This window comes from Dasypus novemcinctus, chromosome 10 (genome assembly GCF_030445035.2).
Source record: "Dasypus novemcinctus isolate mDasNov1 chromosome 10, mDasNov1.1.hap2, whole genome shotgun sequence".
Lineage (NCBI taxonomy): Eukaryota > Metazoa > Chordata > Mammalia > Cingulata > Dasypodidae > Dasypus > Dasypus novemcinctus.
In genome coordinates this window covers 10,237,805-10,254,304 of record NC_080682.1, presented here as the reverse complement: position 1 = coordinate 10,254,304, position 16,500 = coordinate 10,237,805, and positions in this window count along the sequence as shown.

The window sequence follows — 16,500 nt, the reverse complement described above, 5'->3', positions numbered from 1 at the left end:
CTTCAACTTTATTAAAAACACATAGTTATTGTATAAATGTTACATGTTACAGAAAAGTATAAAGGAGAAAGTAAAAACTGTGTGAAATGCTACCACCTCATCACCCCATTGATGTTTTGGAGACCATCCTTTCACACAATTCTCTAGGCTCTGTTCACCCCCTAACTATTATTTTGCATAATAGTAAACATGTTTTTTATTGTGACTTCTTTTACCTTTTTCTTTTTTAGCTGATTTTCCCTACATCCCTCTTCTCCCCACCCCAGGTAATCAGTGATAGCCCCTTTTCTCCAGGCTCGTAATCATGCACTAAGACCCCACACATACGCTGTACAAAACCAATACCTATCTTTTTGACAATGGAATCACATCATGCACATTTCTCTGCCTCTGGGTTTTCTCACTTCAGGTGTTGCAGGAATCCTCCAGGTCATCTGTATAACCCACTGCTCTTTCATGACTGCTCAGGAGTCCGTGGCATGGGTGCACTGCCCATCACGCCCCCTTTATGATGGCACTTCCACTGCTGTCACCCAGGGTCACACAGACTTGCGTGCTACTGCTTTTGCTCTCATGGGATTGATTCGCAGGGATACAATCACTGCAGAAAGGGGTGTATGTTAAAAATGTAAAAATGCTGTTGAATCACTTTCCATCAGAGGTTTGTGAGGGCTCCTTTCCCCCACACCTTCTCAAGTAATATACACAATCAGTCTTTTAAATTTCTGCCCAAACTACCTCTATGTTACTGCATTAAAAAAGCCATTCATTTGGCCATAATATTTGTAGTTTTTGGACTGTTAGGTCCAGAACGTTTCTTTACTTAAGAATCACAGTTATTGCTTCTCTCTCTCTCTCTCTCAAACAAAGTAACACTTATTTAATGCAAAAAAAATTGAAGAACACAGAAAAGCTCAAGACAAACATATCTTCAATCCATAATCACACTGTCCACTGTTAGCTAGCTTCTTGAGGATTCTTGCCATTTTTTGCTTTATGCATATGTCAGATACAATACATAACGGCATTGTTTCCTACGTGTGATTTTGGTGTCAACTTTTTTTTTCTATTAGCAATGTATTATGAACATCTTCTCATGCTTTAAAAATTTTTTTGCACCCCATTCTTTTTAGTGGATACAAGTTATTCTATCATATGGCTTTTCCTAACCAGTTCCTTGCTGGACTTTTTGTTGTTGTTACCATAAACAACACTGGGATGAACGTCTTTTTACTTTGTGTTAGCTTGCTTGTCTCTTTGTCTCCTAGAGAGCCTAAGGAAATGCACAATTTTCAGATTTTTGATAAAATTGCTAAAATGGTCTTTGGAAGGTTCCTCCCTACCTTGGACTACAACTGGATGCAGTGACTCGTTTGAAATGAGGGGCAGGTGCGTTTGAAGTGTCTGATCGCAGCTCTACCCCAGGCCCAGGCTGGCGACAGTGGTACCGCTAGCAACCTGCTCACCCATCTCGGGGGTGTTCAGTGCTTTGCGTGTTACAAAGGACTTTCACAGCACAGCGGATCCTCAGCTTGACTGTGAGATGGAGAGGGCGGGAGCCAGCCCTACGGCAGCCTGGAAACCGAGGCCTGGGAAGGTCAAATGACTTGGGCAAGTGAGTTAAAACAGAGACTAGGGGAATCCAGATTTCTAGAGGCCCTCCCTTTCCTAAGAGCCAGGAGTGCAAACGCAGCATCCCAGCGTACAACCTTGCCAGGAGCACACCACGAGCTGCAAGTCACCAGCGTGGGCTGTGCCGCTGCCCCTCTGGCTTGGGAGACCTGACCCCCGTTCCCTGGGGCTGCCTCGCCCCCCTTCCGCTCCTGAGTGAATGTGGAGGAATTATCTGGAGATTGTTTTCACCAGTCTTTAATACAAGGAATCTTCTGATTCATAGAATCTAACCAATTTTCCAAAATGATTCTAATAAGTGGACCCTCGGTTCTTTTACTGTCAAGTTTCATTCATTAGCTTCAGGAGGAAGCAGTGTAAGGGGGAAAGTGTTGAATTTAAGATGAAACCCAGAGGTTTTTTAAAGTTTGGCTTCCCCAATCATCTAAAAAATCTCCCAGTCCGAGGAAGTTCCTTGAAAGTTGTCAATGAAAGGCATTATCAACACTGATAATAAAATAAAATGAAATGAAAAATCGACATGGAGTCTGAATCATTGACACCTATAAAGGAAAAATAGTGCAGATTGAAATAGAAAAAGTGTGGCCTTCAGACTAAGCTGTGAAATTCAAATCCACTTTCATCTGCTCTGGGCACTAATAATTTTTATTGAAAGACAAACTTCTGATTTAGAAAGAATGTGCACACAGTCCTGACAAGGGGCTGTAGCCACGGTGACGTCTCCTTGCTGCAGGCATTATTTTGCAATTGCTGGTATTGGGGGAGCACATTACCTGTTTCTTGGGGAAACCTGGGCCCAAACAGGTAGTTGGAAGAATCTCCCAGTCGGCTGATTACTTTGGGCAAACTAGATCTGGCTTTCAAAACACGTGGAGAAACAGCCCAAGTGAAAGGGAAACAAGAAGCCAGGGACACAGGGACTGCTGCAAAGAACCGGTGGCCTTACAGACACCCAGAAGGAAACTTCCCCGGGGCAGGATCAACTTTGTGGCTGGTGTGATTTTAGTTAGATTCGAGGGCTCTTGATTAGGCCTGGGAATCTTAGACTTATATCCATCCCTGAGCTTAATCCAAATGCAGAGAGTATCGTGGGACAGCAGGAACCGGTCCTTGGGAGAGGAAGAGGGGTGGGCAAAACCATCTCAGAACCCTCAGGTCGAGCGTGGTAATGGCCTAGCAGGTCAAAGGCAAAGAACCACAACTCATTCCTACCCCGTGCCTCGCTTGAGTTAAAGAGGCAAAACCTCAGCAGACCCCACCGCGTCGCAGCCCACTGCCGTTCAGGCGGCGCTGGCAGAACCGGGTCAAACGCCCCAGGCCGCCCCCACCAAGGCCCGCCCGGGGAGGAGGACCGTGATTGCGGCCCAGGCCCTTCCCTGGGGACCGGCCTCCTGTCTCCGAGCCCAGGGTCCAGGAGACTGGATCAACGTCGTCTTTTTTCTCAGCGTTCTTGCTCGGTGCAGAGGCAAAGGCAGAATGCCAGCAACGTCTGCAGCAGGAGGCCCGGCGGTCGAGGCCCCCGAAGTCCTCGGATTGTCGCTGTGGGCGCGGAGTCCCCGAAACCGGCCGGCTGTGAGCCGGGCTCGCCTGCCCCGGGGGGGGGGGGGGGTGGGAGGGGGCCGCCCCCAGCCCCGGGGCCGTGGCCGCGCCCGCGCTGCCTGCTCCTGGGGCCTCGCCTTCGCCGGCCCGCGCCCCGCCGCCCGCGGCGCACCCTGCAGCCCCCCCACCCAGTCCCTGCGCTCCCAGCCCTCAGCCCCGCGGACAGCCCCGAAAGGACCCGCGGCCGCGCGGGGAGCGCCGAGCGGTTACGGTCACCATGGAAACCACAGGCCCGCGGGGACATCGCGGGTCCCGCCCCACGTGACCAGAAGCCCTGCCCCCTCCCCCGCTCCCGCCCAGCTCTGCGGGCCCGGGGCGCGGCGGGCCGTGGGGCGGGCGCGAGGCTGAGCGCGGGGCTTGCAGACGCGGAGCTCGCGCGGGGCCGGGCGGCGGGTGCGGGGAGGGAGGACGGGCGCAGCTGCAGGGGCGCGGGGCGGCGGCGGGGCGGGCTCGCTCCCAGAGGCCGGGGGTCCCCGGCCACCCGCCCCGACCTCAAGCCCAGGTCACGCGCTGGACGCCACGCTCCCACGAGCGCAGCCGCGGAGCCCCCCTGGGTGTCCGGCAGAGCCCACCCCGCGGGCAGCTCTGCACCCACGCTTCCCGCGGGCCTCCCTCGGAGCGCGCGCCACCCCCGCAGACGCAAAGGGGGACCTGCAGTCCCTCCTTCCGGGGTCTCGGCCTTGGACTGCACAGCCGGTCCCAGTCCCCCCGCCCCCCAACCCCGCTTGGGGATCACAGCCCCACCCGCGAACCCTCATTCCAGGGCCCCATAGTGGACCCGATCTCCCCCCGTGGTCCCTCGCGGCCTGTCTGGGTGTCTGTCTTGGTCTCCCCATCTAGCCAGGTACAGTCGCAGACGCTTCTCAGTTTCCCCTTGACTCCTTCATCCAAGGAGAGCGCCACACTCGACTCCAAGTTCAGCCAAGCGCTGGCCAGTTTGCACTCAGATTGCCCTGGAGCCCCCGTCTGCAGACCCCCTTCTCAGTCCTCCCTTTCTCTACCCGGCTCTGCGGTTCAGCTGGGGACCCGCCCTCCCAGTCCCAGAGGCCCCCAAGTGCCTCTGGACCAGGTGTGCAGTCCCAGAGCTTTCCCACATCCCCAAGTCGCCCTCTGTCTGTGGCCATCAGCCCTCTGGTCTGGTCCAGGCAGCAGGGATAGAGGTGGCTGTTGCCTAGGAGATGAGAAATGCCTCTGCCCTTCAGTGGGGGCGGGCAACCACCCTGCTCACTGAGCCCCTGAGCCTAGAGCTTGAGAGAATGTGGAGGGTGGCCTCAGGCAGCCTCCACTGCCGGCTGGCCACCTTGACTGTGCCACCTGGCTGCGGATTGCAGCTGAGTGCTTTCATTTCTTTTACGGGCCTTGATGCATTGCTTCTCTCTTGTGGCTTTCAGAGTTCTCTTGATCCGGGCATTTGCCAGTTGGATGAAAACATGCTGCTGAACAGGCAAGTTTGGGTTTATCCTGTATGGAGCTCATTGAGCATCTTGGATGTCATGCCTTTTGTTAAATTTGGGAACTTTCAGCCATTCCTTCTTTGAATATTTTCTCTGCCCTTTTCTCTCCTCTCCCAGGGCTCCCACAGTGCATAATTGGCCCACGATGGTGTCCCATAGGGTCCTCGGCACTGGTCACTTTTATTCATTGTTTCTTCTTTCTGCTCCTCATGCTGGATGGCTTCAATGTCATCTTCAATGAACATCTTCAAGTTCATTGACTCTTTCTCCTGCCAGCTCCAATCTGCTGTCGATGCCTCTAGGGACTTTTTAATTTCTGTACCAGGGTCTTCCATTCTGTTTGGTTCCTTTTCATAATTTCCATCCCTCTGCTGCTATTCTCTTTGTGTTCATTGATAGTTTTCCTCATTTTTTTCATTCTTTTTCCCTGTTTTCCTTTAGTTCTCTGATCATATTTAGGACCATTTCTTAAAAATCCTCATCTGTAACATCCCAGGTCTGGTCCTCCTCACTGATGGTTTCTAATGTGTAACTCTTCTTTGCCTGGACCATCACCTCAAGTATGCTTTGTAATCTTTTGTTGAAACCCAGACATTTTGTTATTTTTCTGTGTTACCATTGGAGTTTAGTCCCTAAGGCATCTGTTCCTAAGTTGTATACAGCTAGTGTTTTAACAGAGCTTCCCTTGAATGCTAAGAGCTAACAATGACAAAAGAAAAAAAAGCAAGCAAGTGCCTTTTCCAGTCCTTATGGATTGAGCTGCGCCCATGCTCTCCTCAGGTCTTATCTATACTTGGGAGAAAAGCTCCAGGCCAACCCATAGGAGCCTTCCATGTCCTTTCCGTGCAAGTTTTGGGCAAGCACATGTGGCCCTGGGAATCCCCTCACTGGCATGTTTAAATGGATATGAATGGCCCCTTTTCCCTGGGAAAGTTTCCTGGCAGTCCCAGGCACTGCACTACATATCCTACACCCAGTAGTGCCAGGCAGCTGCCCCTTGACTATTCTCCCACTGCTTCCCATAGCAGAGCCGGCTGAACCTCCTACACGCAGGGCGAGTCCTGGGACAGCATGTCCGTCAGGCCACCACCAGAAAGACTGGGACAGACAGACTTGCTTCCAGCATGTGCACCAGGGCTGCTCTGCTTCCCTGGACCCAGGACCCGGGAGCCACACTGGGAGCGTGGGCTGGCTCCCCGCAGAGCCAGCGAGGGGCAGGAGGGGGGCCAGCCGGGGCGCCCAGACACCCTGCCGCTCTTAAGCAGTCCTTTTCTTAATCTGGGGCTACCTTGTCTCTGCAGTCCTTTAACTATTTTTTGGAGCTCTGAGAAAGACGCTTCTGCCAGTTCTTGCTTGTTGTTCAGAGCCCCTGGGAGGACCGAGCCCTGACATGTCTCACTCCACCATCTTGATTGGGGTTACTATATATTTTTTAAAGTTTTAATTGCAAGATAATTATAGATTCGCAGAAATCTGAAAAGATAGTGCAGAGAGGACTGTGTGCCCTTCATGCAGTTTCCCCAATGGCCACATCTTACGTAGTTGTACATGATCACAACCAGGAAACTGGCATTGGCACAATGTGAGTGTGGAGTTCTGTGCCACGTTGACACGTGGGTATATTCATGCAACGTCCACTGAGACCCTGGTACGAAACTCTCCCACCACCACAAAGCTCTCCCTCATCCTACCCCCACCCCCTCCACACCTACCCCTGGCAAACACTAATGTGTTGTCTTTCTCTATCATTTTGTCATTTTGAGAATGTTAATAAATAGAACCAAACAGTAAGTGACCTTTGAAGATTGCCTATTTAGAGTCATGATAATTCTCTGGAGATATAACAGGTTGGAGTGTGTATCGATAGACTTTCCTTTTTATTGTGGAGTAGTACTTCCATGGTATGCATATCTCAGTTTGTTCATCCATTCACCTCTTGAGAGACATTTTGGTTGTTTCCAGTTTTGTGTTGGTTTTTTTCCATCAAACAATTAAAGCTAAGATGTCCCCTTCTATACAGGTATTTAGGTAAACATATGTTTTCATTTCTCTGGGATAAAGGTCCAGGAGTGGTATTTCTGGGTTGTATGGTAAGTGCCTGCTTAGTTTTCAAAGAACATTTCAAACTGTTTTCCCACATGACTGCACATTTTACATTCCCACCAGCGATGTGTGAGTGACCCAGTTTCTCTGCATGCTCAGCAGCATTTGGTCTTGTCACTATTTTATTTTAGCTTTTTTTTCCTCCTGAGATCACTCCTTTATCTGTTTGCTCATTGTTTTTGCTCATTGTCTGCTTGTTTTGGGGGTTTATTTTGCTTGTTGTCTGCTTTTTTTAAAATTCTTCTTCTTTAGTAGGCACCAGGAACCAAACTCGGGATCTTCCATGTGGGAGGCAGATGCTCACTGCTCATGCCACATCAGTTCCCTGCTTGGTTTTTTGGCTTGCTCTCCGCTCATTGTATTGCTCATTATTTTTGCTTATTGTCTGCTCTTTGTTTGTTTATCTTCTTTAGGAGGCACGGGGAACTGAACCTGGCACCTCCCATGTGGGAGGCGGATGCCCAACTGCCCGAGCCACATCTGCTCCCTGTTTTAGCCTGCTAGCTAGTGATGTTGAACATCTTATCATGTGCTTATTTGCCATCTGTATATGCTCCTTGGTGAGATGTCTCTTCATGTCTTTTGCCCATTTTAATTTGGATTGTTTGTTTTTTACAGTTAGTATCGTAGAACACTACATAGATGGTGTGGCAGTTTGAGATTATTTATGAATTCCAAAAAGAGAGATTATGTTTGTAAACTGGTCTGCTCCTCTGCACGTGATACCCTTTTTTTTTTCCTCCCCCTCTCCTGCCCTGCTGTGTTTGCTGTCTGTGTCCATTCGCTGTGTGATCTTCCGTATCTATTTCTCTTTTTGTCCTGTCTTCTCATCTTTCTCCTCTAGGATTCACCAGGATTTGATCCTGGGGACCTCTGATGTGGAGAGAGGTGCCCTGTCACTTGTACCACCTCAGTTCCTGGTTTCTTTTGTGCCTCTCCTTGACTCTCCCCTTTGTCTCTCTTTTGTGGCGTCATCATCTAGCTGCATGACTCACATGCGTGGGCACTGGCTCACCTGTGGGCGTGATGCCCTTTGATTGTATTAGATTCAGCTGAGATGTTTTAATTAAATTATGCTAAGATTAGGGCTTTGATTTGGCCATGTCAGTAGGGTATAGCTCAGGGTTGATTCCTGCCTCCTTGGTGGGCAATATGACCAGACACAGAAGAAGATACACGTGGGAAGAGAAAAGCTCCACGGATACAAGAGGAGAGCACTTTGTCAGTTTTGATCCTGCAGTTCCTGGAAGAGAGATGAGTCATTCACCTGGTAGTTTACACCTGAACTTGTGAAGAGAACAGAGCAGCTGAGCCAGAAAGAGACCAGCCCTCTGCCAGCCTACAACTGAGGTCAGAAGAAGCTGGGCCCACAGAGCCTTTAGAAGAAGAAGAAGGAAGGAGAGACCAGGTAGAGGTTGCCCGCCATCTTGCTTCAATACGTGGCGACAGACTTTGGTGAGGAAGTAACCTTGAGTTGGACTCTTTACGCCTTGTAACTGTAAGCTTTTACCCTAAATAAATACACTTTATAAAAGCCAACAGATATCTGGTGCTTTGCATCAGCACCCCTTTGGCTGACTAATACAGATGGGATTCTCTAAAATAATCTTTATTGGGTTGTAACTTTATAATTTGCCTACAATAAAATACATTGAGTGCTGGATCATCTAGGATGACTTTGGCTTCCTATAACAATATCTGGCCCAAAATGGCTTGAACACAGGTGGTCCTGATCCCAATAACAAGAAACTCAGAGGCAAGAGGCCCGAAGGCTGATCTGTTTGTCCTTTCCACATGGTCAGGTCTCTTTGTGCTGGCTTCTCTGGGATTCTCTTGATCACTTTCCTCACAGTCTCACTCTAGGAACCACAGCTCCTACTATCACATATTTACCCTGCCAGGTGTTATGGAAGAACAGTATGTATTTGATATCTTAGTTGCCAGGCTGCTATGACAAGTACCACACAATGAGTTGGCTTAGCCAACAAGCACTTATTTTCTCATGGTTTAGGAGGTTAGAAGTCCAAAGCTAAGGTGTCAGGACGGCCATTCTTTCTCCAGGGAGTCTGTGGCAATCTGGTGCTTGCTGCAATCCTTGGTTTCCTCCGTTGTGCTCCTGCCTCCACCCCATGGCTGTCCCTCTGCCTCTCTCTCTCTTTGTTTCTGCTTCTCCAGCTTCTACTGACTGCTGGCTTCTTCCTGTGTGGTCTTTTGTCTCACTGTGTCCGAATTTCCTCTGTTTATGAAGAACTCTAGTAATACAAGTTCAGGCCTACATTGGTTCTGTTGCGACACACCTTAACTAAAAATAATTTCTTCAAAATGTCCTATTTATAAATGGGTTCACACCCACAGGAATGTGGATCAAGATTAGGAGCATGGCTTTGTTGAGGTACATAATTCAGTCTTCCACAATGGGATTCTATAAAATAATCTTTATTGAGATGTAATTTGTATACAATTAAAGGTGCCTATGTTATGTATACAGTTCGGTCCATTTCTGCCTGTTTAACCACCCCCCTTAACCAAGATATAAAACATTTCTTAATTAAAAAATAAAAAATAAAAAAAAACAAAAAACATTTCCACCTCTCCGAGTTCTCTTGTGCTCCTTGACAGGTAACCTCCCCATCCCCCACCTCTGGCCCATCAGTGCTTTCTGTCTCTGTTGATTAATTACTGCCCTTTCTGGAATTTCACATAAATGTTTTCATTTGTTAGGCAGTCACTTGCTTATTTTGCTCAGATAATATCTGGGAGATTTATCCATGTCTTGGCTGTGCAGAATAAAGCCAGGTGCCCTGAATAGCCACAAGAGTTTATAAAAAGAAACAGAATTGGAGGACTCATACATACTCCCTGCTTGCAAAACTTACTACAAAACTACAGTGATCATGACAATGTGGGACGGTCTAGGACAGACTATAGACCAAGGGGATAGACTCAAAGGTCCAGAAATAGACCCACACGCATCTATGGCCAACTGATTTTTTTTTTTTAAATATTAATGAGGTTTATTAGGAACACACTAGGAAAGATGAAAGAGGGAGGGAGCAGGATGGGACAGGGAAAGCCTTCAGACCGTAAGGCAGATCTGGCACCTCTTCTAACGTTCTAAGGGCCTCAGCCTGCTGACCACTGCTGAGGGGCCACTCCAAATGGCAGAGGGGAGGCCGTGGATGAGGTCCAGGTGGTGGAGGTCATGACCAACTGTTTTTGACAAGGTCGCCAAATGCACACTGTGGGGGTTAAGTCCATGTGTCAACTTTGCCAGTGATGGTGTCCAGCTGTTTGGTCAAGCAAGCATTGGCTGGATTGTAACTGTGAGGATATTTCATGGATTTCCATTGTCAGTAAGTTCACTGTATCTATGACTGATGACAGCTACAGTCCTTCAGCAATGACAGATGTCTCGTCCAATCAGTTGAAGGCCTTAACAGGGGAAGTGATGATTTAGCAGTGAGAAGGGAGAATTTCCGCCTCTACTTGGGTCAAAGACCTTCATCAGAGTTCCCAGACTGCAGCCCGCCCTATGGAATTTGGATTTGCCCATCCCCACAGTCACATGAGACAATTCTTATAAAAATCTCATATTTACACACATGTTGGTACTGTTTCCCTAGAGAACTCTGACTAATACACATGTAGTGGGGAAAGAATAGTCTCTTCAACCAATGGTTTTGGGAAAACTGATTATCCACATGCAGAAGAATGAAATCAGACTCCTACCTCACACCATATACAAAAACTAACTCGAAGTGGATCAAGGACCTAAATATAAGAGCTGAAGCCATAAAGCTCTTGGAAGAAAGCATGGAAGCAAATCTTCATGACCAGGAATTTGGCAACAGATTCTTAGATATGACATCAAAAGCATAAACAATAGATAAATTGGATTTCATAAAAATTTAAAATGCTTGTTCATCAAAAGACATTATTGAGAAAGTAAAATATAAGCTACAGAGGGAGAGAAAATAGTTGAAAGTCATGTATGTGGTAAGGGCTTAATATCTGGACTATATAAAGAACCCCAGGTCCACCCATAAACTAATTTCATATCTTTGCACTTACCAAAGACAAACAAAAATCAACGTCCTGACAGGGCGGGGAGCAGGGGTGGCTAGAGAGGCCCCCAGGGCCTACAGCTTATGGAAGCTCTCCTTCTCAGGCTCGCACACGTGGCCGGCTGGCGGGCTGGGCTCACAAAGAAGGGAGTGCCTCTTAAATTTTATACCCTAGTGCCTCCATTTGCCCACTCTGGTTTTTGCTCTAATCTCAGGTAATTATGAAGCCCGAATGGAATTCAACTTTCTAAAAACTCCTGCCCTTCTTCCACTTCCTTTTTAAATGTTAATGGGAAGCTCTAAATGAATTTGCAAAAAGCCAACAAATAGAACTGTTAAAGTTTAAGAGCAATCCTTTTTTTTTTTTTAACTCTCTTGTGCTGTGGGGGTCTGTGGCCCACAGACACAAGCTCACACGTGCACCTGCCGGTCCGGAGCCTGGACTCTCAGCCTCAGCGCAGCACACACCGCTGGACCCCCACCTGCCCCAGGGGCCGGTCCTCTTGCTGGGTCTGGCTGAGGGAGAGAGGCTTTTGTGATTGCCACCCCCCCTCCTTAGCCCCCTTTTCCTGACAGCCCCTGTGCCTGGTGCACCGAACTCCTTCTCAGATCCCACCATACACTGCTTTGGGGCCAAGGAAACAGTCTCTCAGCTCTGCTGAGCCATCCGGTGCCTGTGAGGCTTTTTATTACCAGGGGCTTCCAGGAGGAGGGATTGGAGTTGGATTTCAGAGTTGCCATGTGTCGAGCTCCAGGCCTGGTCCTGTGTATTTGTTTTTTGTTTTTTGCCTTATTTCTTTTTACATTTATTCGTTTTATTAGAGAAATTGTGGGCGTATAGAAAAATCATGCCTAAAATACAGGGTTCCCCTATACCTTCTATTGAACACCTTGCAGTAGTATGGTACATTGGTTACAATTCATGAAAGAACATTTTTATAATTGAACAACTACCTACAGTCTATAGTTTACAATAGAGTTCACTGTGTTGTACAAGCTTATGTTATCTTTTTAAAAAATTTTTATTCTAGTAACATTTATACTACCTAAAATTTCCCCTTTTGACCACATTCAAATATATAATTCAGTGGTAATGACATTTACAATATTGTGTTATCATCACCACCATTCATTACCAAAATTTTATCAACAATTCAAATATAAACTTTGCACAATTTAAGCATTAACTACCTATACTTTACCCACCCACACCCTGGCAACATAAATTCTGACTCGATGATATTGCTTATTCTAATTATTTAATCTCAGTGAGATCATATAAGCTTGTCCTTTTGTATCTGGTTTATTTCACTCAAAATGATGTCTTCACGGGAGTCTTCCATGCTTTTGCATGTATCAGAACTTCCTGCCTTTTTACAGTGAAATAATATTTCAATACTCTTATATACCACATTTTGTTTATCCATTCATCCATAGATGGACACTTGGGTCGATTCCGTCTTTTAGCAATTGTGAATAATGCTGCTATGAACATTGGTGTGTAATGTCTGTTCAAGTCTCTGCTTCCAATTTCTTTGGGCATATGGGGCCTATGGTATCAAGTCTCTGCTTTCAATTTCTTTGGGCATATAGGGCCTATAGTAGTTCTATACTTAACTTTCTGAGGAACCGCATCATTTTACATTCCCACCAGCAATGAAAAAGTGTTCCTGTTTTTCTACCTCTCCTCCAACACTTGTAATTTTCCACTTTTAAAAATTAATAGTCATGTTAGTTGGTTTGAAATGGCATCTCATTGTGGTTTTGATTTGCATTTCCTTAATGGCTAATGATGTTGAGCATCTTTTCATGTGCTTTCTGATCATTTGTGTATATTCCTTGGAGAAATCTCTACTCAAGTCTTTTGCCCATTTTTTATGGCTTGTCTTTTTGTTTTGTAGCAGTGTTTTGTAGTTTTCTGTGTACAAGTCCTTTCCATCTTTAGTTAGATTTATTTGGGGTAGAAACTTACAGTCACAAGGCCCTAAAGAGTCCAGCCCAAGGTATCATAAGAAGTACTTTCTCACCCAAAGTCATTGGCCAAGTGTTGAAGCAAGATGGCAGGTGATTTCTGTGAGGCTTCAACCTTCCGTCTTCCTCTTAAGGCTCCATGGTCTCAACTTCTTCTGAGCTCAGCTATCTGTCTTCCCCTTAAGGCTCCATCGTCTCAGCTTCTTCTGATCTCAGCTATCTGTCTTCCTCTTAAGGCTCCATGGTCTCAGCTTCTTCTGATCTCAGCTATCTGTCTTCCCTTAAGGCTCCATCGTCTCAGCTTCTTCTGATCTCAGCTATCTGTCTTCCCCTTAAGGCTCCATGGTCTCAGCTTCTTCTGATCTCAGCTATCTGTCTTCCTCTTAAGGCTCCATGATCTCAGCTTCTTCTGATCTCAGCTGTAGGCTGGCATAAAGCCCATCTCTCTCCCTGGGGCTCCTTTCTTTCTAGACTCAGCTGCTCTGGTCTCTCCACAAGGTCAGCTATAGACTATCAGGTTCATCTCTCTTACCAGGACCTCTCCCATGTCTGTTGAGCTGTCTCTCTTCCTCTGTGTTCTTCTCTTGTGTATCTGTTTCCATGTGGGAGTCTGTTTTATGAGCCCACCAAGGGGACAGGCACTCTGAGGATGTATTGAATCAAATCCCTAATCTTAACATAATTTAATCAGGCTTCTCAGCTGAATTTAATACAATCAAAGGGTTATCATGCCCAGAGGAACCGACCAGTTTACACACATAATCAATATCTCTTTTTGGAATTCATAAATAATATCAAACTGCCACAGTTACCATGGGTTAAAATTTAATTTCTAAATATATAACAATAATTTTTTATTTGATACTAACCTGACTTCAATAGCACACACACACACTATTCCTATACCTCTCTGTGCCCCTGCTTTTGTACTTGTTTCAAATTATAACTTTATACACTGTATATCCAGACCCATAGATTTAGCATTACTTTTTATGCATTTGCATTTTAGCACCTATAAGAAGTAAGAAGTGGGGTTACATGCCAATAAATACATACAATCATACTGGCATTTATAATTACCCATATGGTTATCTTTATCAGAGGTCTTTATTTCTTTATGCCATTTTGAATCATTGTCTAGTGTCCTTTCCTTTCATTTTGAAGAACTCCCTTTAGCATTGCTTGTAGGACAGGTCTAGTGGTAATGAACTCCCTTAGCTTTTGTTTATCTGGCAATGCCTTAATCTCTCCCTCATTTTTAAAAAATAAAGCATACAACTCATCCCAAGTGTATAATCAATGGTATTTGCTATAATTACAGTTATGTATTCATCACTTCAATCATTAGTAGAGCATTTTCATTATTTCAATAATAATAATAATAAATAAATAAACAAGAAAATTCCTCACTTCTCGATTGCTCTATGCTTCTGCCATTGTACATAGCTGCTGCTTCTGGCTATTCTATCCAAAGTGTAAAATCAATGCCTATTAGTATAATCACAATGTTGTACATTCATCATCTCAAAATTTTTAGAACAAATTCATTACTCCAAAAGGAAAGACTCCATTTTCCTTAGCATTCCTTCCTCATACCTACATAACCAATAATCTCCTTTCATCTTTATAAATTGGTTATATTTACATTTTATATAAATAGAATCACACAATATGTAGTACTCTGTGCCTGGTCTCCACTTAGTAGAATGTTTTTGTTTTGTCTGATATTAACATTTTGTAGTATTAACTTACATTTGTTCAGCTTCAAAGAAAAATGTCTTATATATGCAATTTTATCCATATTCATATTTCACATAATATACTTATATTTCACATAATATATTTAGTTCATAATAGGCACTAATAGTCATCTGGTATGTGTCCTTTTGTGTCTGGCTTGCTTCACCCAATATAATGTCCTCCAGGTTCATCCATGTTGTCACATTTCACGACTTCATTTCTTCTTATTGCTATATAATATTCCACTGTGTGTATATTCCACAATTTGTTTATCCATCCATTGATGGACATTTGGGTTGTTTCTGACTTTTAGCTGTTGTGAATAATGCTACTATGAACATCAGTGTGCAGGTATCTATTTGTGTCACTGCTCTCAGTTCTTCTGGGTATATACCTAGCAATGGTCTTGCCAGGTCCCATGGCAAATCTATATTCAACTTCCTTAGGAACTGCCAAACAGTCCTCCACAATGGCTGTACCATTTTACATTCCCACCAACAATGAATAAGTGTTCTTATCTTTCCACATCCTCTCCAACATTTACAGTTTCCCGACTTTTTTATTACACCAGTCTAATAGGTGTGAAATGATATCTCATTGTAGTTTTGATTTGCATTTCCATAATTATTAGTGATATTGAACATTTTTTCATGTGTTTCTTCATGATTTGTATTTCTTCTTTGGATAGTTGTCTTTTCAAATCTTTTGCCCAGTTTTTAATCAGATACTTTGTCTTTTTATTGTTGAGTTATGTGATCTCCTCATATATCATGGATATTAAATCCTTATCAGATATACGATTACCAAATATCTTCTACCATAGAGTCAACTGCCTTTTCACTTTTTGACAAAGTCCTTTGAGGTGCAAAAGTATTGAATTTGATTTCTCTTTTGTTGCTTGTGCTTTGGGCATGTGGTTTAAGAAACTACCACCGGGAAGCGGACTTGGCCCAGTGGTTAGGGCGTCTGTCTACCACATGGGAGGTCCACGGTTCAAACCCCAGGCCTCCCTGACCCGTGTGCAGCTGGCCCACGTGCAGCGCTGATGCGCGCAAGGAGTGCCGTGCTACGCAGGGGTGTCCCCGCATATGGGAGCCCCAAGTGCAAGGAGTGTGCCCCATAAAGAGAGCCACCCAGCGCAAAAGAAAGTTCAGCCTGCCCAGGAATGGTGCCGCACACATGGAGAGCTGACACACAAGATGATGCAACAAAAAGAAACACAGATTCCCGTGCTGCTGACAACAACAGAAGCAGACAAAGAGGAACACGCATCAAATGGACACAGAGAGCAGACAGTGGGGGGGGTTGGGGGAGAAGGGGAGAGAAATAAATAAAAAAAATAAATATCTTAAAAAAAAAAAAAAAGAAACTACCACCTACCACAAGATTTTGAAGATATATTTTCTTCCAGGAGTTTTATGGTTGTTATTTTCATATTTAAATCTTTGATCCATTTTGAGTTAATTTTTGTGTAAGGTGTGAGATAGGATCCTCTTTCTTTCTTTTGGATATGGCTATCCAGTTCTCCCAGCACCATTTATTGAATAGACTGTGATGGCCCAGTTGGGTGGGCTTAACAGCCTTGTCAAAAATCACTTGACTGGACAACCAGCAAGATGACAGGGGAGCAAGGAACCCCTAGAGTCAGCTCTTGCTACAAGGCAGTTAGTAAATACCCAGAGCTCTCTGGAGCTAGCTGAAGCACCTGTTTGGGGGCTCCAGGAGACCAGAAGAGCATCCTGCAACATCCTTGAAGGAATGGAAGGAGGAGACTGCCCATCTGCAGAGAAGATTTGTAAGTAGAGTGCTCCATGCCCTGGAGACCAGTGTCCATCCTTCATTGGAGGCACAAGCCACCTCGGGAGCTGTTCTGCAGCTAGAACTGAAAGCTCCACTTCCCAAAAATGGGGGAAGAAGAGATGGTTGGGCACCTTCAG